The 14,656-nt window shown below is 40.6% G+C and overlaps 1 protein-coding gene across 5 annotated transcripts in view; it reads right to left on the bottom strand.

Moving 5' to 3' along the window:
- FHL2 (four and a half LIM domains 2) overlaps positions 1 to 14,656 on the bottom strand; it is an 83,899-nt gene that overhangs the window by 27,822 nt on the left and 41,421 nt on the right. The gene's annotated exons all lie outside the window — the stretch shown is intronic.

Here is a 14,656-nt window from a genome sequence, read left to right as displayed (position 1 = left end):
AACCATTCTAGCAGAAACACATTTTGTTAATAAAAACAGTGAGCGCCCTGGGAAACCCCCCAGAGGGAAGAATTTGAATCAGAAACACACAGAAGTCTGGTCTCTAGCATTTGAGGGGTAGGGTGGGGAGGCATTTCAGGGTAATACTGGAGTAATGACTGGTGCTTGTCAAAGAGAGGTGCTTTGATTTGAATGCTTTCAACTTTAAGAGAAACCAGTAGGATAAAAATGTAAAGCCCATTATCTCGAGATAGTGTTGCTGTTGTTCTGTGTCCAGATGATGCAAAGTAGCCCCGTTTTTTGTGTTTCACACTGGGTGGTAGTACTTGGGCGGTGGCACAGGTGTGCATATGAGCTGGTTAAGGGTTTCTCCTGAGAAACAAACCTATGCCAGAACCCTGACCTGTATTTACTGTCCTTTTATGCACCTGAATTCTAGTCAGATTTGGAATGGGAATGAAATACGTTAGTCTCAGTGCTACTGAAAATCTACAAAAGCACAGACAGAATAAAATGGTGGGAAAGGACCATTCCTAGTTCTCCTATAAGGAATAAAACCTCCTTTACCGACACAAGTTGTTTTGATGACCAGCAATGCCTGTGGATTGCTCTGTCTGTCGCTGCAGTCGTAGTTGCATTTTCAAAACACAGGCGTTGTGCCCTGGATGGCCGACCATGGGCATATGGGATTAAGCAGTTTGATTCTATGGCAATTAAAGCTTATTTAAATCAAAGCTGCCTCACTCCCCAGCCGCATGTCCCTGGCTCCTCCCTTGCATTTGCACTGTCAGTGGAAGATGAGTTAAACCAAAGAGTGAACAATTTTTCAGTGAGCCCTTGAACTACTATGGAGCTGCACCTGTGTCTTGGGGGAGCACTGGTTGGGTTTCCAGCCTCATCACTGACTTCTTGGATGCCTTTGGACAAGACATTGCATCTTTCTGGTCTTTAGTTTCACTGTCTGTAAATACAGAGCTTAGGATGGCCAAAATCTTGTATGAGTTGTTAGCAAATTTACAAGGGACTAGTTAGTACAGAATAATAATTGTTTCTTTTAAACTATTGCACAACAGCAACAATAATAATTAATTTCCATTTTGGTTACAGTTCTTACCTCAGCTCTGATTTAGACATGCATGTAAAGAAGAAAAGTAGAATCTTAAGGTGATTAGATTTTGGCTAGTTGAGTCAGTTTATTTCCAAACCTTTCTAAAACAAATCAAATATTCCAAACATATTATTTGATTTTTTTCTTCAATTTCCATGATATTTTCATTTCCCTTTCTGTCCATTGACAGCCACTGCAGCAACTCTGCCAGAGATTTTTTGATGTGATGTGCTGGAATACAAGTACTTTCCCCACTTAGAAGTTAAACTACATACTGGCTCTGGCTGAAATGGTTTACTTTAACTCCTGCAGGTCATGGGTTGGCTTTAGGAAGATAATATCACTTCTGTCTGATTTAATCTAACATCTCTGAGTCCCTGAAGGCAGAAGAATCTCTTCCAATTTAAAACCTGATGATCTGTGGGGCCGTGGGCTCATTATGAAACCTGATGCTCAGCAGCCACATCAGGACTGTTTGGAGCTGTGAAAGGGATGAGGGAGAGTTACCAGGCAGCTCCTTCCCTCATCCCATGGGCTCCATCAAACACTACTCGGCATGGCAGGGGGAACATCTGAGCCCTTGTCCTTCAGTTGGTCCGCCCCTGCTCACTTCAACTTTTTATCTGACAATTAAATATTCATCAGTAACTGGCAAAAAGCCCCACACTCCCTTTCCCACCAGCATCAAATCCACCAGAGGAAGAAAAACAAATTTCCTTAGTGATAATTAAGGAAGGAAAGATGGGGAGGAAAGAGCAGAGGCTTTTATTTTTTTCCTGACAAATTTAATGTTTAAGTGACGCACTTTTCATTATTGTATTTTTTTTACTTCATTGGTTCTCTGATTAGCTCAACACAGATCACTCATCTTCAGGTCTTCAGAGGAGACGTTGCAATGAAAACAGGGGGCTATGTTTCTAAAAGGGTGCCTAAATTTAAGGTTGAAAATGAAAGTACCATTCAGTGCCATCCTGTGGTTTAGAAACTTACCCCACGGCTTATATGTTTGACATATGTGTAATGTTTCTGTAGCATATATTGCTTGTTCTTCAGTGGTCTCTGCTTTACCAGGTTTAATTCTATGTGGAGAAGGCCATACCTCACACATAGGAAACAAAATGGAAAAAGTATTATTTTAATAGCAGGATCTCTCAGTCATCTTAGTAATCCTTCAGAAATCTCACTTTGGCTACTGGGTTGATGCGGGTATAACTATCACTGCCGCACTCATCTCCTTCTCTGGCTGAAAAGAATGAACAAATTAAAATAATGGAAAGATACAGCTGGAATTGGAATATTTATTTTTTCACCAGTTTAAGTCACAGAGAAATTTAATGTCTCTGAGAGGGCAGGGAGTGTGGAAAGCTACACTTTTAGGTTTGAAAATGGCTAAACTACTGATTGATTCACTCCACCACTATTTTACCCTAGAAACTAAGTTATTTTATCAGAATTCAGCAAATCCCTTTTTAATGCTGGAACCTGTGTAACACCAGCTTCAAATGAATATGAGAGGTTCCATTTAAGAGAACTGCTATTTTTGGCACTGCTGCTTAGGAAGTAGTATAAGCTCATGCAGACGTTGCATTTTTGTTCATTAAACCTAAAACAACAGCCAAGACGAAATCTTCCTGAAATTTCATTCTCATAAGATATTCTCAAATATGTAGTTTTCCCCAGGCATATGAGGAATATGCAAAGGGTAAATACAGATTTTTTTAGTGTATATTTTCTCTCCCCATTCAGTCTCTCTGTCACAGGGCTTTTTGCAATATTCTGATATTTTCTCCCCCTAGATGACTTGATCCTCAAGTAGAAATACACAGCAAGTAAGAAGTATCAGAGTTTTGCAGACTCTGAGGAAGAAATTATGGATACCTTTGGACAATCTGTTAAAACCACTGCAGCCAAGGCAGATAGGGAACTTTATGTGAAATGGAAGTCTGTTTCCCTTGGGTTGATGCAAGACTTCTTTTAATTTTGGGAGGGTGTTTAGCTTAAATCAATGTTTAAAGCTTCGTATTTTAAAAGATCCAGTCTAATTTGTGAAAATAAAAATCCTTGTTTGCTTTCTTAATGTGTTTGAATAGTTTTCACATACCATCTTTAACAATTTTCTTCAGTGAATTTAGAGAAAGGTACCAGTAGCACTGAAGAGCTTTTGGTTTTCTATAGAAAAAGTTATATTTAAAAGGATAGTATATTGCTAGGTGATAAGATAGATGATACTGACTCAAATTCAAGGCTGGTTCTGTGATATTAATATAATGGTCTGGGATGGATCTGAAAGCACTTCAGATCATTGTGGTTCAGCTGGACAATGATTTTGTTCCATTTTCAAAGTTAATCAAGACCTTCTTTTCTATCCAGTTATCCCCAGTTTCATTCAGAGAAATCTATCTCCTGAAAATAATGTTTCAAAGTGAATGTGGCAGTGTGACACCAGTTAACATGTGGTCTGCCACTGTCTAAGTAATTGCACCTCTGCTCCTTTCTCCATGGACAGTTGAGATGAAGAGGTGGTTTATGAAGGATGACACAGGCAGAAGGACAGCTATGTCCCTGCTGCTGCTGCTTTCCTCTGTCCCAGCTGTAGTGACAAACAGCTCTTGACACAGATGAGGGGTGGGACATGAATGGAGCGGGTGACAGGGTGAAGAGCAGAGGTGCTTGAGGAAGGAGGGGGACAGACCACACCAGAGGAAGTTTCTAGGAGAAAGACAGGGTTTTAGGGAACTGGTATCTGCCAAGGAAAATCCCCCTTGGTGATGGTTGAGCTTTCAACAGCTTGGAAAGCTGAGTTACCACATTACAGGACTGACAGGTCCCTCTTTGGGCAAACAGCATTGTCAGAAGAGACATCCCATGTCTTCATGGGTTAAAAGAAGTCATAAAAGTCTTCACAGGATAAAGGAAGCCAGTCAAACAGCTCCCCAAGCAGCAGGTATCTGTGCCATGTGGGCCAGACATCCTCGACAGCCCTCACCAGGCTGCTGACCAAGTGAAGAAGAAATCATGAAGACTTTTAACAAAGCAAGTGGAAAGCAATGATAGTCTTCTCCTTCTCTACATTCCCAGCCGTTCTTTTGCTTGCTTTCTTTGTCTTTCTTTCTTTCGTTCTTTCTTTCTTTCTTTTTCTCTCTTTCTCTTTCTCTCTCTCTTTCTCTTTCTCTCTCTCTTTCTCTCTCTCTTTCTTTCTCTCTCTTTCTCTCTTTCTTTCTCTCTCTTTCTCTCTTTCTTTCCCTTTCTTTCTCTCTTTCTCTGTTTTTCTTTTTCTTTTTCTTTTTCTTTTTCTTTTTCTTTTTCTTTTTCTTTTTCTTTTTCTTTTTCTTTTTCTTTTTCTTTTTCTTTTTCTTTTTCTTTTTCTTTTTCTTTTTCTTTTTCTTTTTCTTTTTCTTTTTCTTTTTCTTTTTCCTTTTCTTTTTCTTTTTCTTTTTTTCTCTCACTAGAGAACAGATGTTGTCTCTACTTTTAAGGAAACAGAAGTGAAACATTTTCATCTGTGCCATCCTTACACCTCTTTAGACTCTAAACATTCCTTGAACCCCTCAACTCCATAGTTTGTTCATACATAAACAGAGATAGGAAGCCTGGTGACATGTCTTTGGGAGCACTTTGGGATTTAAAGACAACCTCTGAGAAGAGGTGAGTGGTCTTTAGGAACAATGACTCTAAAAGATTATAATACAGAGACCTATGCAGAGGAGATGTTGCTTCTTTCCTTTCTTCTGGATTCAGCTTGATTGCCATGTGGGGCCCTGAGTATGACAAATTGGAAGAGGCTTTTGGGGTTTCTACCCCTGCGGGTGGAATCCAGGATGTCAAATTACTACAGAGTTTGCAGTAATTGCTGGTCTTCTGAATTGGCAAATACTACTCCTTAATTTAGGATTTATTCATTTTAGTATAATCATGATTTATGGTTCCCTGTTTCAGACGCATGAAACAAGCACCCTATGATTGTTCCAAAAACTAATTGCTCAGTGTTTTTGATAACACAAGAGGCATGCAATTCTGTACAAAATAGCTCACATACCTAGTATTCCCTGCAGTGCTTCCAGCAGCTCCAGTGTTTTTAGGCAAAGCACCCTTTCCAGAATCCTCCCCCTCCCACTGCTCCACTGCTCATGGCTTCTTCTCCAAAATCTGACTTCTGTGTGAACGATTTCCTTCTGGTCCCCCTCATGCTTTTTCTGCCTGCATCTCTGACATCTTTTATGACCCTCTAGAAATAGTCAACAGTGATGTTTGCAACTGCCATTTCTCCTTATCAGCCAGCCAGAGGCCCTGGGAGCTTATGAGCAAAGAGAGGTTTGTAAAACCGAGCAGCTGGCAGGCAACTCAAGAACTTATCAAATTCATTCCCAAGGCAGGAGTGACAACATCTAACTCATTCCTGGCAGATCTTTGTCTAATCTGCCCTTAAGGAATAACGTTAGGACTCTACAACCTCCTAAATCAAATGAGTGTAAGTTTTGTCAGTCCAACACAGAGGGAAGAAAGAAAAAAAAACATTCAGACCAGAGTTTTCAGTCTAACATGAGTGGTTGTAAATGATGACTAGTTTCAGGCAGAACCTGTAACTTGTAGGTATTCAGATCGTGCCTCAGCAGTATGAGAACTGTTGAACAGAAGGGTTACTCTAACTTGTTATCTTGTTCTTAGGATCTAAGAAATGACTGGGGAAAAAGGGAAAATAGCTGGTAATGCTGTCTCCTCATAATATTCTTTCAGCCTCCCACAGCTTTTGACTCAGGTATTTCTCAGCCTGGAGGCAGTATCCATACTGAATATCACTTCAATGAACCTGCACAGTTCCCTCTTGATTCCCTGGAAGGAAATCCACAGATTCCTTTGACAGTTAGCTCTACTCTACATTGTTGAAGAACTGTCTCCTTGTGTTCATTTTGGACATATCACCCACTATCTTCATCTGATGTCTCCAAGGTCTTACATTTGGAGACATAACGAGCAAGTGATCTTTATTCACATGCTACAGGCTACTCATGTCTTTGTCAATCTTTATCATATCTCCCCTCAGCCACCTATCTTCTAGACTGGAGAGTCCCAGCCTACCTAGTCGCTCCATATGAAAGCTTCTGCCTGAGTATTATCATTCCTCTCAATTTTTTTTTCCAATATGACAATTTACTTGTTCAGATGAAGTGGCCAGAACTTTTATATTCAATTTGCTCTTTGGCTGTTTTTGAGCACTGAGCAATTATTTTTGTAAACCTATATAACCACCATATTTCACAACTAGGTGGTCAGGTCAGAACCATTACTTCATAGCTAGAGTTACATTTTTCCCCATGTGCACTGCTTTGTCTTGTCTACATTCAATCTGAGATGCTCTTCCAATGCCCACTCATCCTGTTGCCTAAGATCCCTCTGCTTCTCAGTCTTAGCAGAATTCCACTATTCATCTCATATTAATCTCCCTTTACTGCAAGAACTACCTGTTTATCTTTCAACTGATTTTATGCAATACATGCAAAGATCGTCCCTCTTATCCTGTGGCTTCTTACAAGTTTTTAAGGGTATTTGGTGAGGACCTTTGTTGAATACATGCAAAAGTGCAAGTAAATAGATGCTGCCAATCAAAGATCTCCTGTAACTGCATTCTTATTAGCATCTTACAGAAACCTGATGGATTTGTAGGGCATGATTTGCCTTTATAAAGCTGTATTGAATTTCTCCCAATGTATCACATTTATCCATCTTCTCTATCCTGCATAGTAATTTCTACCAAACTTATCAAACCTACCAGTCTCTAATTCCCCCAGTTTCTCTTGGAACCATTTAAAAAGGCTGGCACCCTACTAGCTAGTTTCAGGTGCTCAGTTCTAAGCCTGTTTTAAATAAAAGGCCATGCACTATTATTATTCCAGCTAATTCATCCTTGAGTCCCTTTAGATCTCTTGGTTTAACACCATCTGGTTCTAACATTTTCTTCCTGTTAATTTTGTTTATTTGTTCCATACCTCTTCTACAGACACTTCAGCTTGAAATAGATCCTCTGATGTTCCCCATAAGGAAGTGTTCTGATGTGGGAAGCTCTCCAAGTTCCTCACAGTGAATATAGGAGTAAAAAGAATTCATTTAGTTTTTTTCAGCTACATCCATCTCTTTCGTGGGGACTTCTTTTATACCCTGGTTATGTATTGGCCCTATAGTTCCCCAAACCATTCAGCTTGCCTTGAGTTCAAAAGAAGCATATGGTTGCAAATCACTTCCTTGATAACTTCAGACTCCTAATATTTTGAAGTAAGTAGAAACAGTTGCCCTCTCTGATCTGGGTGTAACTGGGGGCATCCAGTTTTTCAGAAAGATCCTTCTGTATGGCAACAGTTATTTTTCTGCTCAACCACTGTTTGTGTATACCACCTATAAACTGAGAGGATCTGAGACGTAGGCTCAGACATCTATTATGACTGAAAATATGAGCTTAGATTCTGCACTTTGAAGTAGAGTCCTTGCTGTTGATCCTCTTAGGCCTGTGCTTACTTTGAACTCTGTAAGTGCACAGGCCCTTTAAATAATAGGATTAAAGCAATCTTCTAGTTGCTGATGTGAATTTCATGTACAACACTTCACATGGAGCTGAAAAAATATACCATCTATTGTCAGCATGATAGACATATGGATTGTGTTTGTCCCTGCCAAGTTTATATTCACACAGTTGTCTAGCGGAGTTGCTGTCTTAATATGAATGAAATTAAAATGTTGTGAGTAAAACTAAATAAAGGCTTGTAATAATGCCTTGTCTTGAAGATAATGTGTCTCATGCTGGAAGAGAAGTAATTTTTTTGAGTCATTAGGGAGGAGTCAGAAATCATATAATGAAGCAGCGCTAGTCCTTTCATTTATCCTTAGTGGCTAACCACAAAGTCTAGCAAGTCCTGGCTGGGTTACCACAATACAAATGCCTTACACAACTGAGCACTGCCTGCCTGGCTGGCTGCTCCTGAAGAGCTGGTCCACAGTCATGTTGACTCTTCCTTATACCCAGAGGGTTTTCCAGGAATCCAGACTCCTCATTTGAAAGGAAAAGTTCTTAACACTTGGGTGCCCCCCCAAAAAAAGAGGGGAAGGGACTGACTTCTCTGGCAGCAGACACAGATGAGTGGTAGATTCCAGTAGGAAGCAATGATAACAGCACTACAACAAAGGGAAAGCTATGCATGGACCCACGTGATCCCCAGCACGCAAGCTGGGTGCTCCTGCTCGTGGGAGAGGGTGGCCTGGCCACCCCACTCCTGTGTGTACATTTTGCCAGTGGAAGCAAACCAAGGGCTGCTGAGGAGAAAAGCATGGATGGACAAACTGCCCTCATGTACTGCAACCTCCTTGCAACCTCCTTGTGCCAATGACACAGAGACCTTCTGAGGGCGACTGCATCGCCCATTCCTCTGTCCCCTCTGCCTTTCCTGCCTGCATCTGTACCAGTAGCTTGTGTTGGCCCAAACACAGCAGAGGATGGTCCACACTGTCCAACTGTAAATGCAGCCCTGGGATTGGTTGAACCCAAAGCCGCCATTGCTCTCCCAAGGGGTCTCTGTCATGGTCCAAGAGCTGGCCTGCTCAAAGGATTGCTCCTAAGAGGAGAGTGTATGTGTCCATCTCATTTTTCATGGTAAGATAGTATAATTCTATGGACATCATCTGTGCCAGTTGGACTCATGGCAAATGTTTTGTTATAAACCCAAAATGTTTCCAACTGCGACAAAATTAGCTAACATAGAAACATGACAGTAAATTAGATCTACCTATTTTCCACAAGAATGTCTTTAGATAAACTGTTCCTGTGATTTCTATGGTTCGGTTGATGTAGACTGTTCCTCTACCTCATGCACCATTTGTTCTTCAGGGTCAGGACAAAACAGCTTTGGCCTGCTTCAGTCTCTTTGTCTTGAATCTTTTGCTGCTTGTAGTTTTGTGGTCACCTGGTCTTCAGACTTAGTGGAGCACGGATGTAAGATCCTTGAAACAGACATGTTTGCTGATTGTTTTTCAATAATGTGCTGGGGTGCCAGCATCTGCAACCACTGTCTTCCTCACTTCTGTCTGCCTAAAGGTCTTCTTAAGCAGATCAGTGGCTTTTTACTATGCACATCATATACTATGTTTGTGTAATCAAGTTCATATAATTATATCCTCTGCTTGGCCACCAATATTCAGCAGCAACAAATAATTGTAGCCTAAGACACAAATTGCTCTAATAAATCTAGATCCTCCTTAAGTTATGGATTTGCAAGTTATTGAACTGTGAGATTTAAGTAAGATGACACTACAGATAACACCATGGCTTTATTTATAGTTGTGGTATACAAAGAAATGTGAATATTATTACAATGAAGCTCAGAAATGCTTCTACAGCCAATCTTGGAGGCCTCAGAGTAAAACTGTTATTGAATTTGATGAGATGGGATGAGGGTGAAACAGTTTACAAATGAATGACCTTGGTATTAGTCCTGATAAGAAGTGTCAATTGTCTTTTATAAGAGGTTATTTATAATGATTGAATATTTTCCCATCAATTGCCTTACTAACAAACTTACATATATACCTTCCATTAGTAATCCAAGTTCTGGTATTTTTCTCATTTTAAATAGTCATTCTAAAATGGGAGACACCAGTGTCCTAGCTGTCTGATTGTCATTGTTACCACAGTCACACTGATGTTTTTCAAAAGCAGTTCAGTAAAAATAATTAGGTATACAAGTCCAATTCACAACATCAGATCGAGAAAGTACTAATCACCTGCAAAACTTCTTATTTCCATTTAAGATTTCTACAAAATACTGTTAACTTTTCCATCACAATCTTCAGTTTTTCAGAGAGCTTCAACTTTGAACAAAAACGTGCATTGGATTGAAACTTTTTCAGGTAGTCTTGGCTGAAAAGAGTATTGCCATTACACATATTCAAACAGGTTTGTGTCATTTTCTCCCTGCAGATGAGAATGGATGATCTAGAAAAACATCACTGTACAGTCTCTCCTCCTAAGTTTCTACAGTCTTCCATAATCCTTTATTCCTAAACAAACTATTTCACACCCCTTTGTTTTCAGAGGCAAAGTAACTTCTGCAGACTATTGCTCACTGTTACAGCCTCACCAAGCGAGGAAGAAGTCCTAACAAAATATTTTCACTTCCTACATGGGTTCTTGTTTCTACCATGAGCAATTTGCATTCATCTGATGTGCTCCTTCTCCCACTTTGCACCTGGAAGTAGTATTTCAAGTGTTCCTACAGTACCAGTATAGCCTTGGTTCATGTCATGAATCTCCAAAGAAAGCCGCAGAACACTTCAATATACAGGAAAACCAACAAAAGAAGTAAAAATGACCATGGAGAAAGATGAGAAGTAAGCACAACCCAGTTCTTGTTACAAAGAGTCTACATTATCAAAGCTCATAAAATTAGAAAGGGGGGAAAAGTTTCTAGGTAGTAGTCAAGGACCTGTGATGACACAGTCTGTTCCTCATCACCAAAATGCTTTGTGTAATCTGGGCAAATAATCCATGGTGCAATCCATTTCACCTCCTTTTAACTGACCATATGTCAGCTGATCCAAACAAGCCATCTACTATCCTACTATAGCAGATGGAGAAGCAGAATCACTTGTGAGGGATGTTTTGTTAGACACCTATTGCGGATGAAATGGACCACCCTATAGATGTGCTTTTCTTTCCCCTTTGAATCTAGAGTTAAATCCAGTTGTCTAGTTCAGTTGGACACCTGATCTTGGATAGCTAAAGCATGGCAGATGTGTACAGGCAGAATTCACACTCCTGTAATCAGGCACTACATACATCCCTGTTTAATTGAGCAGAACTGGACACAACATCACTCATGTTGGCTTAGAGGATTTTTAAGGCAGATGAAAGGAAGAGAGGGGAAAGCCCTGGGTCACTGCAGCTGCCAGTCCTCACTGCACTTCTGTGCTTGAGTCTGCCATCAGATCTAGCCCTTATTGCTGTTTTCTGACTTAGGAAAAAGTGCTACTCTTCTCCCCTAAGAGGATGTTGAGACAAGAAACACTCAACAATATGAAATATGGGCCATAAGAGTACGTAATAAACAAAGTGTTTAACCTGTGCTCATGCGAATTCCCAAGCCAGGGCTCACACCCAGAAGTTGAAAACTTCCACAGATAAGGTTTATTCTGACAGTTTCCTCTCTTATATTGTTCTGTGCTATGCAGCACTGGCACATCTCTCTCTTTGTATTATAAAATGTGACCTAACCCCTTGAGTGTCCCGCTGCCTTCTGCACCCAGCACTAGAGGCTGTGGGGCGTGTTGCAGTCAATGGACTTCACGCATAGGAAATTAGGATACTGAGCATTCAAAAAACGAGATAAATGACAGAATAATGAGCTTCTGTGTAGTGGTATCTGTGGATTGTAGGTATTCCTCTTTTCGTATGGTAATCTCCAGGCATGCCAGGCTTGCTTCCCTAGCTGCAGACTACCAAAAAGGAGCACAAGTCAGTGTTACCTACTTCCTTCCAACAGTAAGCATGCAAATTTCTAGTGAGACTTTGGTGGAAATCCGTTAAGCTTGACAGGGAATATGCTGATCTGAAAGCCCACTGGCTTTGTTTGTGAAGTGTGTGAGACAATTTCTGTCCCCATGTCTGTGCCCATTCTACTCCCACGACAATGTGGTTTGATGGTATTTTCCTTTTTTCTTAAGGAGAGTTTTCCTCTCATTTGTTGTGATATGGAAGTTTCACAGAGACAGCAGGAAAAAAAATTACAGAAAAGAATGCGTACAACTGGCTTCACACAAAATTTTACTGAAAATATAAAGTGAAATTGGGGGAAAATATTTTTTCTTCAGTTTCACTGCTTATTGGTGGCACGTGTAATGGTAGCCAGTAAATCAACCTAAAGCAGAAATGTTTTGAGTTTTATGAAGTTGATGGATCCCTTTTAAAAGAGTATGGTAGTGCTCCTTCCATGTCTGTGTCAGAGTGAGCTGAGCAAAACCAGGCAGAATCGCTCCATCTGCTTTCAGAAAAACTAGGACTCTGTGTAATATGACCTGTGCTTCTCAAAGCTAATCAGTGTTAGATGATGAACATTGTTGAAACAGACTGAGATTTATCAGCATGAAACTGTACTCACTGTGATGTAAAGCCAAAGATAAAATATTGCAGCCAGTAATAATTCATCTCGCTGAAAAACAACTGAGTCAGAGTGCCTGTGCTCTGGTTAGACAATAGACAGCTACAAAAAAGGAAAACTGGTGAGGAAAAATGTGAAAACATGCTTTGGAGGTGAAAATCTACACAAGTTTGGCACTAATAAAACCAGAAGGAAAAGGAGGAGATCTGAGCTTTGCTAAAATCAGTGGGTGTTTTTGAGAAAACTCCCATTGATTTCAGTGGGGCCAGGATTTCACCCCCAAGACAGTCTTCACATTCACTTCTTTCTCTGGTTTTCTTCCTTGTAAAATGGCCTTTTACATTTTCTGTATTAAAGAAGTGGTTGAATGTATCTGCCCCCCCCCCCACCAGCCTCTTGCCAGCTGCAATGAAAGGTCTGCCTTGTTCTGATAGCTTGCTATTTGGAAGGGAAAAAGTAAAGTTATTCATCCATTAATCATATTTCAAATGCTAGGTAAGAACAAAGTATTATTGTTGGAAACACTGTCTTTAGAATGGGTTCACTTTGGGAACAGGCTTTGGGTCTTTTTGTTTTATTTCACTTTAAAATTCAAATCCAGTAAAAAGTCACTGCATTAGTATGTATGTTCCTGCATTTTTTCAAGCTAAAGGCCTTTGGCCAACATGCTTTTTAAAAAAAATCATAAAAATTTCCTAATGTTTTGCTGCACATGATTGGAATGCTGCTTCTGTTTCTTCTTTTTAAGAGGGAATACTGTCGATAGACCAGTGGTGATACCTTAACACTATGTGCCCAATGAGAACAATTTTGTTATTTTTACTGTTTTAGCCTGTGGCTTGGATGATAGACAAAGAATTTGAGGACATGAGAATATTTCTAGTATGGGAGAAGTGAGACTATTCCATAAAAAAATATTAGTTTTGTACATGATTTCTTTATTGCACAATTTACTGCAGAGGCACATCAGTTTAGCTTAGTAGCAAGATCTTGGAAAAAAGAGACCAAGTGGAGCAGCAGGACTGGCTAAGGCAGCTGCCAGCTCCTGCTAGTGGCTCACTAAGAGCCAACGCTGAGCTCTCTGGTGGGACACTTTATGTTTGGGCTCCAGCCAACTTGCAAAACTCATCTCACCCGTGCTGGAGGGCAGAAGATTGGAGCCCTGTGCAGATCTGAACAGAACAGACTATGGTCTAGCAGTGAGATCATTGCTTCTAGAGAACAGAAGGATGTGCAGAGACACGAGCTGTGGTGTTGGAAGATGTTAAGCTTTCCAAGGTATCTGTTCAGGGACAGTAAACCCTGAGAGAAGATATGCTTGTGTGAAGACAATTTGATATTTTACATTGTTTTTTTCTTTTGCTTAAGTTGTCTGCTGTTCTTCACATAAAACGTGGAGCAAGCTTGATTCTAGGCCATTTACACTGACAGTCATGGCCCCCTGCCAGCTTAAGTCTGGAGAGCTTGGATGGATGGGACAGGTTAACCGAGAACAATCACCATGGGAGTGGGTCTCCATCACAGCTGAGGTTGAACACATGGGGTTCAGAGGCTATGTTCAGCCTCAGGGGCTATGTCTGTGCTCATAAATTGAACAGGACCACAGGACATTCCCAGGCATTGAAACACAGTCAATCACACTGGTTAGGTGTACACGTACCAGCCAGGGCTCTGCCACCTGGGTATGGCTTGGGAGCAAACTGTTCCTAGGATGTGATTTTGGATGTGGTCACTTGGTTTCAGAGGCCAGGAGTGTGTAATGGCCTGGATACAAACCCACGGCTGCATCTCCTGCGGGAGCATGGCCAGAGATATTGTGCACACTGTCATGACAGAGCCTGAGAGACAGTCCTGGGACCAGATCCAACTTCTTCATGTCCACCTGTCCAATCAGCACCTGGTGTAAACACCCACCTCTCAGCTAAAGTCAGGGCATCTCCAACAGCTTTGGACCAACTAAGGACCTACCCTTTCACCTTTGAAATCCTCACTTAGGGGCTGAGCCCAACCCCAAACACTTTGAAGTGGGCTGACCGTTCCTACAAGTCTTGCTCCCCAGGGGTGCCAGGAATCTATGATCCTCTCAAAGCCCATGAAGCAAAGGTCTCTCAGCATTTTGAAAAAAAGCCTTTTAAAATTTAATTTCATAAATAACGGAATAGTAAACAAACACTTTCATGCAAAATGTGATAACTTTACTTCTTGGGCTTAAAGTAAATTAATATTTCATAACTTTGTGTCATACTTTGTGATCCTTGGATTAAAGAGACTTTCATTACAAACTGTTTATATTAAAAATACATGTGTAAATGCATCCAAACAAATGTACACACATGCACAAACAATCTTATTTTTCCAAAGAGGTCTTCTTTGATTGGCTTCATTTGAAAATTAATGCTCTCATGTGATGAGG

The sequence above is a fragment of the Columba livia genome, chromosome 1, assembly GCF_036013475.1.
Source record: "Columba livia isolate bColLiv1 breed racing homer chromosome 1, bColLiv1.pat.W.v2, whole genome shotgun sequence".
In the NCBI taxonomy this organism is placed as follows: Eukaryota; Metazoa; Chordata; class Aves; order Columbiformes; family Columbidae; genus Columba; species Columba livia.
Note: the sequence above shows the minus strand (reverse complement) of the source record. Positions and strands in the feature narration are given on the sequence as shown.